Source organism: Malaclemys terrapin, chromosome 2 (assembly GCF_027887155.1).
Source record: "Malaclemys terrapin pileata isolate rMalTer1 chromosome 2, rMalTer1.hap1, whole genome shotgun sequence".
Lineage (NCBI taxonomy): Eukaryota > Metazoa > Chordata > Testudines > Emydidae > Malaclemys > Malaclemys terrapin.
This window is the reverse complement of record NC_071506.1, coordinates 62,585,256-62,602,251: the sequence shown is the minus strand read 5'-3', so window position 1 is coordinate 62,602,251 and position 16,996 is coordinate 62,585,256.

Here is a 16,996-nt window from a genome sequence, read left to right as displayed (position 1 = left end):
TGAGCTTGAAAAGAGACTATACTGGCTGGGAAATACATGGTAATTTTTAGACCTACTGAAAAATCCCTTTCAAAATGCTGGTATCACTAACATAATATCGTCTGATTGGATAGAGAAACAAGAGGGGTGTGTGTGTGTGTGTGTGTGGGGTTAATACTATATAACAGGTAAGATATATAACTAGTCACAGTACATGAAAGCTTTTACTGCAGGGATCTCAAACTCAAATGATCATGAGGGCCACATGAGAACTAGTAGATTGGCCCGAGGGTTGCATGACTGACACGCCTAGGGTGACCAGATGTCCCGATTTTATAGGGACAGTCCCGATTTTTGGGTCTTTTTCTTATATAGGCTCCTATTACCCCTCACCCCCATCCCCATTTTTCACACTTGCTGTCTGGTCACCCTAGACACGCCCCCCACTGCCCCCTGCCCCGCCCCCACTCCACCCCTTCCATGAGGCCCGTCTCTTCCCACCCCTTCTCCGCCCCCATTCCAACCCCTTCCCAAAGTCTCTATTCCAACCCCTTTCCCAAATCCCCAGCCCTGCCCTGCCTCTTCTCCACCTCCTCTCCTGAGTGCACATCTCCCCGCTCTCCCCGCCCCATGGAAAGTGCTAAGCGCTGCCAAACAGTTGTTTGACAGTGGGAAGAGCCTGGAGGTAGGCAGAGGAGCAGGGATGCAGCGTGCTGGTGGGAGGGGAGGCAGCGGGTGAGGGGAGCTTGGCGGCTGCAGGAAATAACTCAGGTTGGGGGGGAGCTTGGCGGCCGCAGCAAATAACTTTGCAGGCCGCGGCCACGTGTTTGAGACCCCTGCTCTACTGAGTACCTACAGCAGGTAGATTGCTCCTCTGGTATTACGACACCTTCAGTAGAAGAACTAAAGGAGAGAAATTTATGAATCAAGTTTTTCTCCTCTCTTGGATGAGGAAAATAGCCCCATTTACTGGTAGGAAAAAATAGCTGATGGCAGTCTACAAGTTGAGGAAGATTATCGAACATCTTGCTGCAGTGCTTTTATAGATGGAGAATCTGCTAAATTAATTAGAGAAGATATTTTATGATTAAATCAGGGATCAATACTTGTTACATTCTCTCTCTCACTCCCAACACCTTACTCGTCCCTGAAGACATCAATTCATTTTTGATCCAAAATTGAAGAGCTTTTTTTGTGTAAGAAACTTAAAAACAAATATCAACATCTCTCTTTTTTAGGTGGTATAATTAATCTTTTGACTGAGATTCTGCTGTGACATGGGATAAGGATTAATGTGCATTTTGTAGTTTGTGTTTATTTTTGTGCTCGGAATAAAGGGAGATTGAATAGTTGTATATCAAACATGTGCTGGAATACAGTAATACATGTAGTTCTCTCTTATGTAAAACTTTCAATCTTTAATTCTAATTAAATTCACAGATTTTAAATAGAAGGGAACAAGGACTTAGCATTATATATCTAAGGTGACTCCCATTACCATAATATCTGAGCATCTCCCAGTCTTTATGTATTTATCTTTACAATATCCCTGTAAGGTAGGTAGTTATCCCCACTTTACAGATGAGGAACTGAGGCACAAAGAGACTAAGCATATGGGCATGAGCATCTCCCCAGTGACAGAGTCTGTGACTATCTCAATTAGAGAGAAGCACAGCAAGTGCTCAGTATGTTCCTGATTGGTCCAGAGTGGTGGTCAGGTCCTCTAACTTGTCAGTCAACCAGGACAACTGAATGGTTGATTGAAGAGGATAAATCATATTGCCATTTTCAGAATGGAACTCTTAGACTGAGAGATGAAAGTGCCCAAGGGGGATGAAGATCCCACCACATGGAGCCTGAGGCGGAAGAAGGATAAAATCACCCTCTCCATCCTTCCACCCATAAAGGTACAACTTTTAATACATGTGTTGGGAATCCGTGCTGGTGCACTTCTCCCCCACATTGCTGCTCTGTCAGGGGTAATGCAGCCCCTGAGCTGCAACAGCTTCTGCCGATCCAGTTTGTGTTTGGGGAATTGGGCCACTAAGCTTGGGGGGGGGGAAGGGAAGGTGGAGGAGGGGGGAATGTCCCTCTGACATGGGATGGATGTGTAGCTCCTCCGCCTCCTTTTCTGCACTTGGCCCAACTGTCCTCAGAATCAGCCAGGCTGATGTAGTCACATTGTGTGGGTCTAACACTTATTTCCTCACTCCTGCACTGTGCTCTTTCTGTGGCTTATTTTCAGATGTAAATAACTTGGCAATACTGTTGCTTTTATTATTAGTGTTAATTGTTACTTTATTCCAAAATAGGCTAAATCAACTCTTTATTAAAACGAAACGTGAAACAAATCTTATCTGATATTTCTTATAAAAAGCAACTTGTGAGTTTTAAAAAATTTAATGTGTCTTGCATCATTACATTACTTTCCCCTTTTGCACAGCTAGCTCTCTAGCTCTTGATGCCTTATTACTGTAGTATTTGAGGGCCTACATTATGTAACTTACTTGGTGTAATGGTAGAAAACTTTAAACATAAGATGGAGCAGAAGTCTGAAAAGCATGTAGCTTTTTTGTTACAGAATCTCAATATCAAAGGAAAACAAATCGAGGTAGCTATTTCAAATACGCCAGCCTCTAGTTTTGAGAAAATCCAGGATGTTTTCCATCCAGAACTGTGACCATTGCAGACACACTTCTAGGAGCTATTTTCTCTCTCAGTGCTTAGAACTGTTGAACTTTCCTGTATAGATTTATCCTCTTATAAGAATCTTTCCTAGCATGCTTTTCTGGTAGCTGTCCCTTTACATTTGGGGAAGATAAACAACCGCAACGTCACTGTGGCGATTTTGCCTCAGACACCACCTTTGCTAGTAGTTGCTAAGCATTCTTGGCTCCTAATGTGTTTTCCCTTTCTCTTATGCCTAGGAAGATGGTGAATCCTCACACCCTAAAACTGATTGAATATGATTTTTGAAGGTGTGTACAGAACAGTGCAGTTCACCTGAATGGAATGGTGGACATTTATAAGATAAAGGGGAGGATGTGAAGCAAAGAGAAGAGAAATTCAAAGAGACAAAAGTGACCTGCTTTCAGGCTCAGATCTTGACTGCCAAGTTTCAGACCAGATCAACCCTTGTTGTAATTTTGTGAAGAACATTACTGTAATTAGAAAAGGAAAATGTAAATAGTGAGCTAAAGAGGGTAGGGGAAAACTTTGTAAATAAAGCAGGAAAAATAAAACCAATATTGTAATTGGACTTAGCATGTAGAACTCTGGAGCCTCCGGAGAAAATTGGTGGCCTTTGATAAAATAGAGGAGATTTATCGTAATTTGATTAGACCAATGAATGTTATGAACAGGCTGGTCTGCATCATTGAACGGGGAAAAAAAATCCTACACAGAACCTATTTTGATTTGAGGCATTTTTGGAGGGCTATTTTAATTTAATTAATGAAAAATCGCAGGTTAATTGCCTCCTGCTTTAATGTGAGGGTATTATGCATGCAGGCATATTTTATTTATATCTTGACTGTTTGATGTACACAATCAATTCAAAAAGGGATAATGAAGAAGTGTTCCACCCTGTGTGGAATAGTAATTAGGGACTCTAGTGCAGCCTTTTTTTTATTAATTGTACAGTTCTGTAAACATGTTTGACATAATGCTGAGAAAAGCAATTGTCAAATTTTGCCCTTCTCCTCTTTTTTTCTTCTACTTATTAAAATCCCATTGTATCATATTAACCCTCTGTGCCTCAGAAGCACCCTAACGTTGTATGACAGATAGACAGTAGTCAACAAGACACCAAGCAAAAGCGCCTTCAGAAAGTGCCATGACATGGGAAGTACATATGCCCAGAATATAAATGTTATGGTTTGTGGGCTTGAGATAAGTCCATGAAAACATGCTGAGCTGTAATGAGGTTGCAGATCTTGGATCAACAACATGTTACGTATTGAACAGAGAGGTCAATGTGGCAATGAAAGCAATAGTTCTTATACACAAGTCCAGGCCACATTCTGCCACAAGGGCAGGCGAGATCATGCTAATGAAATCTCCTTGCTCTGCTCAGCTTTCTATTTCATCAGTCATTTTACAGCGTGGTCTGCAACAACACAGTCTATTTTCAGCACAGGAAAATATCACATTGCAAACTGGAGTATCTCCCCATGCCTGACTACCCCCCAAATCTAAATTACAGCCAAACCTTTCAAAAAGAAAAAGATATCTAACTTTCAGGGAATTGATCTGACTGTGTGTTGCAGAGCTGCTTTCTACCCTCTTGCCAGTTCCTCGCTCTCATTCCTCTTTGAGTCTGGTATGTCATTTTGAATGTCCAATGGTAGTCTCATTTTAGAGATCACTCAAGAAGAGCATGTCCCCACTGATACAAAGTGAATACATAAGAATGATCAAATTACTCTGCCTATCTTGCCACCTCTGTGGCATCCACTCAATAACAGCTGAGTATCTCATAAAAAATGTGTTCATTTGTACATACACAAGCGCGCGCACGCACACACACATACTCTCTCTCACTTTCTCTCTCTCTCTCTGAATTTTATCCCCATTGCACGGATGGGGATCTGAGGCAGAGAAAAATTAAGCAACTAGGCCAGGGTCTATGACAGAGCTGGGAGTTACCCCAGGTCTCCTAAATCCCAGGCTCCGGCCTTAACCTCAAGGCCATCCCTCCTTGCTCCCGGATTGCACTGGTGGTAGCTGATTTGCTTATCTGACTATCATGACTAGTGAGCAGCAATCCTCAACTGTCTGGGAGCTTTGGGGACTCATGAAAGCTTTGCCATTGACTTCAATGAGTGCAAGGTTGGGTCTTTTGTTTGGATAATGTACGAGAAACCTAGAAGGCTTCTTTGTGTGATTGAAGTCATCTTCCTCCTCCAACCATCCTTTTCCTTTCGTCCAGCTGTTCTAAAGCCTTATTCCTGGTCTAACACCCCCAACAGACCCTTCTTTCCTCTAACTTCAACTGCTTTAACATGATTCTCCATTGGATCTGTGTGAATAACCGATTCTTCAGTTTGCTGGTGCTCCTGAAAAATCAAAACAAAAATTGGTTCAGGTTGAATCGAAACCAACCTTTTTTGGGATTGTCAGCGATCGAAAGAGTTGGGAAAACTTGTTTCAGGTGGAATTAAATATTTCATTCGATCTAACACTAAACATTTAATTTCAGGAACTTTAAATCTTTAAAATAAAAACAAAGGAAACAAAGGACTAGATTCCCATCCTATTGGTGCGGCTGCTCCCCTCCCCCCCCCCCCAGGCCTCAATTAGCCCCGTGGTTAGGGCACTCATCTGACATCTTAAATTCCTGCCCCCCATTGCGGGAGGGACTTGTCCCAGATCTTCCCCTCTCCGAGGTCAGTGCCTAACCACAGGACTATAACCACCTGACTGCAGCGTATTCTGTAGTCTCAGCCTCTTCTGTTGAAGCTGTTCCATTTTGTATGAAATACTTGAATCACCATTGGGACAGAGAGAGAATGACTCTGTAAGCTGGTGGTTTGGGCACTCAGCCGTGAGGGGGGAGACCTGGCACAGGTCTCTGCTGCAGGGCAGGGTACAAACCTGGGTCTCCCACATCCCAGCTGAGTGCTCTAACCATTGGGCTATTGGGTGGAAGAAGAGTGGCAGTGGTGGCACCTCCTGCTCTTTGGTTTTGTGGATGGTGCCTAAATCCTTTTGTGAATCTAGCCTGAAAAATGGAATCCTTTCGTTTTGATAGTGTTTTGACAGTTCAGAATTTTTGTCTTGTTTTCATTTTGATTGAAACAACTTGCCAAAATCGACAATGTTTCCATTGACCCAAATCTGCAGTTTTGGGGCAAAAAAGTTTGTGTAACCCTCCTTTCTTTTTCCATGGTAGACTTTCCCAACCTTTCCTCCCAATCCTTCCCATTCCTCTCCAAATCTTTTTCTTTTTCCTGATACCCAGCTTCTGCTTTCATCCTGTCTTGGGGTCTCAGCAGGTAAGCAGTTCAATCTTAAAATCTCACGCAATGCAATGTTGGGAGACAAAACAAGGAAAAGAAAAAAATCTGTTCATAGGAATCATTCCCCCTCAATCCATGTGAGGAAGAAGGCAGTTGACCACCCAATGGCATTGTTTGCCCTTTTTACCTCCTGTCTCAGAACTGACAGAGCATCCTCTGAGTTCATCACTTCCAGGGCATGTGGGGGGCAGATTGAATGGACACACACCTGCACGTGCATACACACAACTTTCTGTCAGCAGGCACCCAGCAGAAACTCTAATAGAAAAGAAATAGTGTCAGGCTGTATTGAGTTTGTTACAGCCTCATCTTCCTCTGGACAACAGATCCCTTCTTCTGGGGCATATGGTGGAGGAAGAAGCCCAGGCAACATGGCTCTAGTGTACCCATGTGGGTAGGGAGTGGAATAGAGCCAATGTGGATTGCCTTCATGGGGATGGCCCTGGTCTTCTCTGGATCCCCGTTGTCCTCAAGGTTTGGTGACTGAATTCACGGCTACTTCTTCTGGGGAAGGGGGCAGGGTAACCATGGGAGGGCTCTAGCTGACTCTACAGAAACAATGCATTGCTATTACATGATGTGCATGGGAGATGTGGCCCCCAGATCAAGAACAAATTGCCTAAGCTCCTGCTTTGCCCAGGAGAAAAACATACCTTATTTGACTTCTGCATTTTGTTTCATCAAAGTGTAATAAATAAATACATTCCACATAAATGTTAAGCACCTTTTAAATGCCCAAATCCCAGTGGAGATTTTTGGGATTCATTTGGCTTTTCTTGGAAGAATCCCAGTCCCCATAATAAGATAATACAATCTTGTTAATTCAGACTTAGTAGGCCACAGTATCTGAAAGATTTTGGATGTCATAAATAAAGGCTTATGTTAGATTTCTGGCTTATTTTTATAAGGAAATTTCTAAAGCTTTTTACAAACAGAGCTGAGGCTTCAGAGTCAGCCAAAATAGTGTTGTTCAAAGGTAAGTCCACTGCTTTGTCCTGTGGATAAACAAAATACGGTGTGTTAAATAAACATTAATAGTGAGGAAACCTAGGAATCTGCCAAAGTTAAATTACCGGCAATGGTTACTTTGAGTTTTTTAGGTGCAATATAGTCATCTGCCATTTTTCAAGTTCAGTTTAATGATTTCTCCTGGGCAGGGAGAGCTGCCAGAGCCTTTTCCTTATGCTGGAACCTTTCACTATGGGATGTAGCTACATGTGTAGTGCCTGTACTCTACTCACTGCTGTTAGTGTAGACAAAGCCTCATTGTAAGTCAAGTTTTCCGGACCCTGAATCATTCTTGTATTTCTTTTTTTTAACCCTTTCCATTTTGCCAACATTCATTTTTAAGTGTGGAAACAAGAACTGGACACCACATTCCATTAAGAGTAGTAATAAAACTTACTTCTATTCAATTTTCCCCTGCTTATACTGTCGAGGATCACATTTGCTCTTTTAATCTTCCAGTGCAATGTGGTGGTTATGTTCAGCTAGTTATACGCCATGACTCCTAAGTCCTTTTCTGAGTTTCTACTTTCCAAAATAGTTTCCCCTCCTACAAGTGTGACCTACGTTCTGAGTTCCGAAGTTAAACCACATTTAAAATGCATGTTGTTCAAATGAACCCAACTGACCATGTGATCCAGATTTGCTCTGTGAACTGACCTGTCTTTATCATTAATTACTACTCCTTCAATTTTTGTGTCATCTGAAAACTTTGCCAGCAATGATTTTGTTTTCTTCCAGATTGTTGATAAAGATATTGAATACCATTGGGCCAAGAACAGGTCCCTGCATAGAAATGTCCCCATGGAAATTACTTTTTGAGATCTATCAGTTAGCCAGTTTTTAATCTATTTAATATGCATTGATTTTGATTTATGAAGAGCTTGCAATCTGAATTTCTGAGAATCAGCTGGTCATCTGAGAATCAAAATCAGCACCAATATTTTTATCAGAATGTCATACAGGACTAAGTCAAATTCTTATAGATATCTAACTATATTTATCATTATAATTACCCTTGTCAGCCAAATTTGCAGTCTCATCAAGTAATGCCATCGCTATTTTCCAGGAACACTATGATGAGTGGAATTATTTGTGCTTCAATCCTTTATTTCTTTACTAATTGCATCCTATATTAGCCTTTTCATATTTTCCCAGGATTAGTGTTAAACTAACAGGCTTATAGCTATCAGGGCATTCCCATTTATTCCTTTTCAAAAATGGTACTACATTAACTTTTTGTTTGTTTATAGTTCTCTGGAACTTCCTTGGTATTCTAAGATTTGTTAAATGTCAAAATTATTGGTCAGAGAACTCCTCAGACAATTCTTTTAAAACTCTTAGGTGCAAGTTATCCTGTCCTGCCAATTTAAAAATGTTTACTTGTAGCAGTTGCTGTTTAACATCCTGCCTCATTACTGTTGGAATAGAAAGTATTTAATTATCACTGTAAGCTGTGAATACATATTCCTGCCTTTTTCCATATACAGAACAATGTATTGACAACTTCTGCTTTTTCTGTATCACCACTGCTGACAATTTTACCATACCTTTCTAGTTTTGAACCTATACCATATAGACTCTGATCCCAGTGACATGCACAGTCATTCAGGATCATTGTGTTTCATCTTTTGTGGAAAGTAGGAGAAAGAGGGACAAAGATAAAAGGCCACCTGGGACCAAATTGTGAGTTGCCACTAATTAAATATGAAGAACTGTGCTTAATGGCTGAGATGGGAGCAGAGAGAATGGGGAATAGAGAGTAAAAAATGAAAGCTTCCCCCCCAAAAGGTTTATTGCTGATGCAGAGGAAAAGAATGACATCCAGAACAAAACTGTGCAGCTTTCGGGTCTACAGTCCAGCAAAAGGAGAACAGGGAAAGCTTGGAGCTCACAGGCTTTTCTTTGGAGAGCTGGGGAGTGAGGAGGGAGAGCTCAGTCATCGAGTAGATATGTGTTGCAAGCTCTCCCAGCTTCAGTAATTAGATAGGCTCGTCAGTCTTTATGAGTGGCTCACGTTTACTGATTAATGTTCCACTTGTGCACAGAGGTGATTTAGCTTTCTGCTGAATAAACATAACACGGGGATGGAAAGGTGATAACTATCATGCTCAGCAAAAAGAAGGAGCCTATAAATATGCCAGTGGGTCAATAGAAGTGATTTCATTCTTCCTTCACAGGACTGCTGATGAAGTCTGACAGGGCAGCTCTACTTCATTAATGCATCACAATGGTGAAGAAAGCCTGAAGGGCAAAAAGAACCGCCTGCAGCAGATTGGAGCCTGGGCTGCAGCTGTCAGAGAACAGCCAGGGAGAAATGAAAAGGGCTGCAACAATGAAATAAGGAAAGCTGCTATAGTGCTGTTTTCTCCCCTCCCTGAAATGGCAGCTAGGGGAGCTGCAAAGAGCAGAGGAGAGATTGTGGAAGGGAAACTCTAATCTGAATTAGAAACAATTCTGGAAGGAAGGGCTGAGTGTATGAAGAGCTTTTGGTTACCATATTAAACTGAACAACACTAATTCCAGGGATGGACACAAAGAGAAACTTAACATTTCATAAAATAAACCAGGAGGTGTCTATTCAAGGAAAATTACTCCGAATGCAATTAGGAACTACTGTATTGTACATAGGGGCAGTCAGACTCTGATCTCAGCCATACCTGCATACAGCTAGAGTATCTTTGAACTCACTGGATTGATGTTGGTCTAAATGAGATCATACTCCTACCCATATTAATTATATAAGTAAGGATATGTCTACATTGTACACTCCTTATGGTGGCTTATAGAGTACATACATGCATACCCGCCCAGCACAGGTATAAATAACAGTGTAGTGGATGGGGCAATGCTCAGCTGAGTAAAGACATGCCTGAACCCTAGGGTATATACTCCACATGGCTCTTTACATGCCCAAGCAGTGCCTCCCATGTCTAAACTGACAAGTAGTGGGGAAAGGCTCTGGCAGAGGGGATCTGCCAGAGCTTTCCCTGACTGCCTCCCTGCTGCCAGAGCCTTTCACTGACATATGTCGCTACATACCTCAGTGCTTGCTTTTCACGGAAGTGTGTAGCTACATACATCCCACATGCCAGCACCAGTGGTGGGCAGTGTAGACATAGACTTAATAGGATAGTGTATGTTTGAGGGATGAAAAGCAAATTTTATACCCACCACTGCCCTCATCTCAGTGGTTTCCATTCTTTCTCTCGACCCCTCTTTCTTTCCAGGGTTTCATTGCTGCTGCTTTCTACTTTGAGCCCCATTTACTCATCTCCTATTCTTTGCTGCAAGGCAATTTCTCTTTCACTGGCTCCTGGATCTGGCCCTCTGCAAGTCTCGAGAGACTCATCTCTGCTTCGGGCTTCTGTCTCTGCTTCAGGCCCTATTAATTTTCTGCTTTGACCATCTTTATTTTAATTAATTCCCCATTATGCTACCATTCTATTTTTGCATTGCTTGAAGAGGGGATGTAAGGCAGGTTGCCTGCTGATCCCTTCAAACACTACTCTGGCAGTCCTGTGATTTCTAGTTCTTCCTTTACTCTTCTGGGCTCTTTCCTCTTTAAAATCTCCCCCCCCCATAAATATTACATAAGTCCCTAAGTAATTTACTTTAACTCACAATAAACACCATGTGTTTGGATATAAAGGAACCAAGCTAGAGGTTAAAGGTTGAGCTATCACTTGCTGTAGTTGCAGTCCCCCAAACAAGCTCCTCTTCAGTTAAATTAAACTAGATTTTTAACTGAGTTAAATGGGGCACAGGGGTTCTGCCACAAAACGGATTTATTGAGATAAAAGTATCAGAATTGTATGCTGTAGATGGAAGGCATTGATTTAATCTGCTTTTATCAGTTTTAGGGGACTGGAATTTGGGGCACATGGAGCAAGGCTCACAAGGTAGAGATGACTGAGGTGGAAATATTACATTACAGGAGCCATAAGGATTCAACTGTCAGAGGTCAATGAGTCTTACATAGCCCTAAAGCTCTCCCTGCTGCCGGTCTTCTCTCCGCTAGTCAGCAAGTTATTGACCTGATGGACTATATTACATTTGGACAAGTTGCAAACACCAGTGAGGACAGCAAAACCATATACAAAGGGATCTAAAGAGGTTAGAAACATGGGTCCAGATCAAGCCTCCATGCCTGGATCTCCCTCCTCCTGTGTGGAAGGGAAGGGTCAACTGCCTTTGCAGCAGCATTCCTCCCTGACATCCTGTGGAGGTCTCTCTGTGAAGTTGGGATCTGCAAGGAGGGGGAAGGGGTTGGGGACTACCAGGTTGGGAGTGGGCAGCTCTGCACTGGGTGTACACAGAAATTCCCCAGAAAAAGTGCAAGTGGTATTTTCCCATGGAAGCCCCTTTTCAGTGGGGAAACTCCCTTTTAAAGGAAGTCCCAGGGCAGTAGTGGCCAGAGGGGGTTCCTGGTATCACAGGTCTAGTCCACTCCCTGGCAACTTAGTCAAAACTCACACTGATACTAAAGTGCAGAGGAAGGGCATCAACATTTGGTCCCATGCACTGTCATCTTCATCCCCCACCAAAGTAAATCTTTCCTATGTTTTGTAACCATTAGCTTGAAAAAGTAACAAACAAAATTCAGTCAGGGAGGCCTTCACTGGTTAAGTAATGTTAGAATCCTGACATGTGACTTAAACCTATACCAGCCAAGAAACTGACCGATTAGGCTAAAAATCTGGCCTAATCATCTGTCCTCAACATGCATCTTGAGCAGTAGACCAAATCCTGGGCCTCAGCAGCAATCACAGTGGCCAAGCTGTGATGGGGCTAACACTAACCACACAAAGAGGTGGAGGAAGGAACACTTCCCTCCCCTGACATGGCAATCACAGCAGTGCTGCTGCTACCATGACCCCTAGGTTAAAGTAGCCTCCATGACACTGGCTTGCATGCTCCATAGATGGATGGTGTGTGTCAATGGCCCATGGATCTGCCCAGCAATTGTTTGATGTACTGCATGCTGGGGGATAATAACAGTTTTAGAAACATTCCATGTTTCTAAAACTAAATTGGCCCTTTATTGAGAAAACTATTTATAGAGCTGCTGCAACTGCAGCCAGCATTCCAGCCATGTGTACACAGACTGGTTTCCTGGTGCCTCCTCCAAATTCTTCCCTCCTGTAAGCCTTCCCCCTGTACTCCTCCTCCAAGTTCCATGGCGGTAGCTCTGACAGCTTGTCCCTGGTTCAGACTCCCTGCAGGGATCTCCCTAGAGTTGAGCTCCCAGTGTGCTGGTGGTGCATACCCCATGTCTGGGTTCCAGAAATCTGTTGGAGGTGATTGTGGAATCTCTGCTGTAATTATATTTCTGACTTGCCATTTGTGAACCTGTCATGTGCCTTCTCAGTCAAGTCTGAGGAGCTCTGCTGGCTGGTCTGGTAAAGCTGGGAATGTAAGAAGTGTGCATTACATCCCAGGAACTGATTTCCTTAGACACAATCTGCTCCCATTGAAGTCAATGGAAATTTTGACAGTCAGAGCACTCATGAGATGAGAAACCCCAAGGCCTGGTTCTGAAAGCTCAGCACAGTGTATCTACATTCCCAGCTGGGACCTGAGATCATGAATCCCCAAAGCAGAAGGTCAATAAACTAAAGTGGATGCATTAGAGTTAAGTGCCATGCCGGCTGCTGTCGTAAAGCCTCATATAAATATTACACCTCGCTCTATAAGACGCTCACTGTTTGGTTTCTGAACCTATTAATATATAATGAAGATATGGTGTAATTAATATAGTTTGTTTTGATTTTCCTATAAATCTACTTTAGTAATAAGAATGGAAAGTAATTATTCCAAAAAGCCCTTTCAACAAATGGCAGTTTTCACTGATTAAAAATCAAGCCAGTGCTTTATTTAAGTGATTACCAGTTTGCTTTAAGCTGAAATGAATAATTATCAGGTTATTGAACTACAGGATACCTGCAAAGAAATGCCTTTCTTTTTCATTTGACTTGAGCACATATCAGAGCATATCAGAGGCTGCATCAGGCAGTTTTAGACATGTGGCAAGTCCTTGATTTTACCAACATCTTTTAAAGTCAGTTTTGCTGAGATCATCTTTGTGGGGGAAAATTAATGCACTGAGTTTTTTACAAAAAATATAATGTTGCAATTAGTCCTTTTAGTTCATGATGCTGCGTGCCTCTCTAATGTGGATTCTATGGTAAGCAGAAATTTTATTGGAAGAGTATTAGCAGTCAGCCAATAAAGGATCAAAGTGAGTGTGATTGAAGAAGGTCATACTATAGGCCAGGGGTAGGCAACCTATGGCACGCGTGCCGAAGGTGGCACGCAAGCTGATTTTCAGTGGCACTCGCACTGCCCGGGTCCTGGCCACCGGTCCGGGGTACTCTGCATTTTAATTTAATTTTAAATGAAGCTTCTTAAACATTTTTAAAACCTTATTTGCTTTACATACAACAATAGTTTAGTTATATATTATAGACTTATAGAAAGAGACCTTCTAAAAACATTAAAATGTATTACCGGCACGCGAAACCTTAAATTAGAGCAAATAAATGAAGACTCGGCACACCACTTCTGACAGGTTGCTGACCTCTGCTATAGGCCATGGCCAAAATCTGCTCTGTTATACCCATGTAACCCCACTGAGAGCAGATTTAGGCCCTTTTTAAAATATCCTAATCTTAGTCTTCACAAACCTCTATTTATAAATTGCTGTATAACAAAACTGCACCTGCTTCTGACACATCCTGTGTGCATGTGTTAAAAATCGGAGGACTGTTGTATTTATAGAGAATCACAGATCAGTATCTATAGCTGCTTTTTTTGAAACCGCTTAATTAGGACTGTTTCAGGTCCTTTACCTGAAGGGGGAAATGGGACGAGCACTTTAACATTCAATCACTTTTCTTTGTTTAAAGTGTCCCTCTGTCGCAAGTGTTGTGAATTCTGGATCAGTGGGAAAAACTGGCCAAGAAGTGGAATAAAAAGGAGTCCTACCTTGCCTACACTCACCCAGCAGTGTGTCACAGAGTAAGGTGTTACTTCCTTGGAGTGCATTTTACACAACATTGGTGGGTATGGAAAAAAGGGGAATATTGGAATATTTTCTACCTTTTTTATGACGCATACTCCCTACAGCCACGTCACAGTTTGTGATGGCCAGGTATCTTAGTCTGCTAGCTCTTCATTTTAACACTGCACGCAAGCCCAATGTTCAGGGCCTTTGGTGTAAGACATGAGATCAAGGACAATCTCATTGCATATATGAAATGATCTCTTGGTCCATGAAGTGAATTGGGAAGGTAGCACATCTTCTGTTGGGAAAATTCTTTGTTCTGTTTCAGTTGCATTGGTTTATTGTTCTCAGTTTAGGGAAGTCTAACAAAGTCTCATAAACTATGGTAGTGAGTAGTGCCACACATCAATTTGTGCTTTCAGTATGTTTTAGTGGGAAGGCAACACTTCGTGGCACAGAACTTTTAAAGTGGAGAAAAGGCTATAAATGTCAAACTGAAGTGTGGCTTAGTGTGTGTGATCATCACACTCTCTTGTGCTGGTCTAGCTTAATCCAGGTACTTACGCTGAAATAAAGGTATTCCTTCTTTAGTTCAAAAGGTAGGGCTTGTGCTTCTGGTAGTGAAGGTACCAGTTTCAATGCCCACTGATGAGTGTGATGTATCAACGTTTGTGACCATAGTTTTTCTTACAAATTCTTCACATTCTTTGACTCTAGGGCTATGCAGCAATTTCCTCTCTCTAGATTAAACAACTGTTTTAGAGGTCTGAGGCAAAATTAGGTAGAGCTTACTTACTTATCTTTTATCTCAGAGAATGGTCAATAATACATGACCGCGGCTTCAGTTATAGAGTGGTTGCTCATTTACAGTATGCCAGTTTCCTGTTAAGTCTCTAAGCAACCCCATATCAAATACTAAATGATCTAAAAGTTTACAATTGGGTAGGATGAAAATCCTGGGAATGTGAAGACCCTCAGTAATTCCATGGCATCAGCAAATTAAATTTCTGCAGTAACGAATTGCGATATAATGAGGTCACATTACAGGAATAAGAGGCCCAGATGTCTCAATGATTTAATCTGTCTTTTCCTGTAGGCCTGCACCTAATTTTAATGAGTATTTTGATAGATAACTTATTTGGTTCAAAATAGGTCTTTGAAGACATTTGTGAGAGTATTACATTTTAAAGATGCTGTGATAGAAATTCATTTCATTAACTAGCTGATAAGAAAAAATGATTCTACAAACGTACTGGTATCAGACATACTATTATGACCCATCTGCTCTTATTGAGTAAAGTGACAGTAATATATCTTTATTGGTCTGTTCCTTGAATGCTGTAGAGGCTCATTTTCCTTGTCTAATGAAAAGCAAAGTGACACTAATGAAACAGGTACAGAATATGCCTTAACTTCAGGAAAGAAACAGAACACCAAGTAAAAATGGTCCTAACAGAGAACTACTGGGGGAATGGTCATATGTGGAATCCACACAAATGGGAAAAAAAAATAACATTGCTTTATACAGTCACATATATTGAATACTCTCTCTGTACAGCGATAAGGACAATATGAATGACTAACACAAATACATGTCACCTATCCCCACTTACTTATGCTCGTGACTGATGAGGTGTTTTGCTCTGGCTTCCAAATGAGAACAATCTAATTACAAGCTTTTTTACATTTAAGTAAAATTTAATTCTTGGGTCCGGTCTCTAGCCGCTATCTTACTCCACAGAGGCTAAGCACTGCACTACTGCAGCTAAATGGTCAAATGTATAAACTATTCTGGGATGCCCTATTTGGAAAGCCTTAGGTGTGATTTTTCAGAGTATATAGCATTCTACAGGACTTCACATGTTCAGAGCAGAACTCGCATTGACCTCTGTTGCAGTTGTGAGTGCTCAGCATTCTGCAAATCAGACCCCAGGGTCTCAAGTCAGGCACCTCAAGAATAAGAGACATACAATGGCCATGTGTGAACCTTTTCATATAAATGACTTGCCAGTTATCAGACAGGAACTTGGTGGTAGAGAAAGGGATAGATCCAGTTCTTCAGGACAACAGTCAATTGCCTTAACCATAAAACCATTCGTTCTCTTCCTGTGATGCCCTGCCTCATTGTCCACACACCTTCAGCTACTGCAGTAGATGAGGCAGGGGGCCTATAGACAACAGCCTCCTTCACACACAGCCCTGATTCCTCCCCAAAGCAGATCCAGTCTGTGGAGGTCCTGTTGAAAACATATTATGTGATCCTGTAATTAAGATTGTCTTAATGCATATGCATAAGGGACACTGAATTAAAGCTGCCCAGATAAACTTAGTTCTGGCATTTCCTAACCTGTGAGTGCATGACTTTGCAACCTTAATGTTCTTAACTGAGTTTTTTTTTTAAATATGTAATTTCTTAAGTGTTTAAAAAGTTTAAGAATTGAAAAATAAAAAGTCCATCATTGGATCACCAGCAGGATTTGGATTTTTAGATCCATCATACAGTTCTCTACAACTTAAATTAACAAAGTAATTGAAAACCATAGAAGGCTGTTATTTTCTATGTGGACCTGTTACCAGTGGGGGATGAGATCTGTGGATTGCACAGCTGTTTGCTCTAGTAAATGGATGTTGAGCCTCAGAATAGTGGGTTAAATTCCAAATTCTGGAGGGGCGTGCGCTCTAGTTGTTACATCCTTCTGCTCCTGTCACGGCATCCCCAGCTCCTGCCACTGTCCACTTGGCTCCTACCCATCCCCCATCTGTTGCTATCCCCTCTGGCTCATGCCTTTGTTCCTTGCCCTGGAGAAAATGCACATTCCTGATGTGAGGAGAACCCTCCTATCAAACTTCAAGTCCCTGCTCCAAAGCCCAGAGGTGCTAGAATTTCTCACTAAAAGATGGATTTTTTTAATGTGGTCAAAGCAATATTTATTTCTCTGACCTGTTTCTGAGGAATGGCTGAACTGGTTTAACTGAAACTTTCATT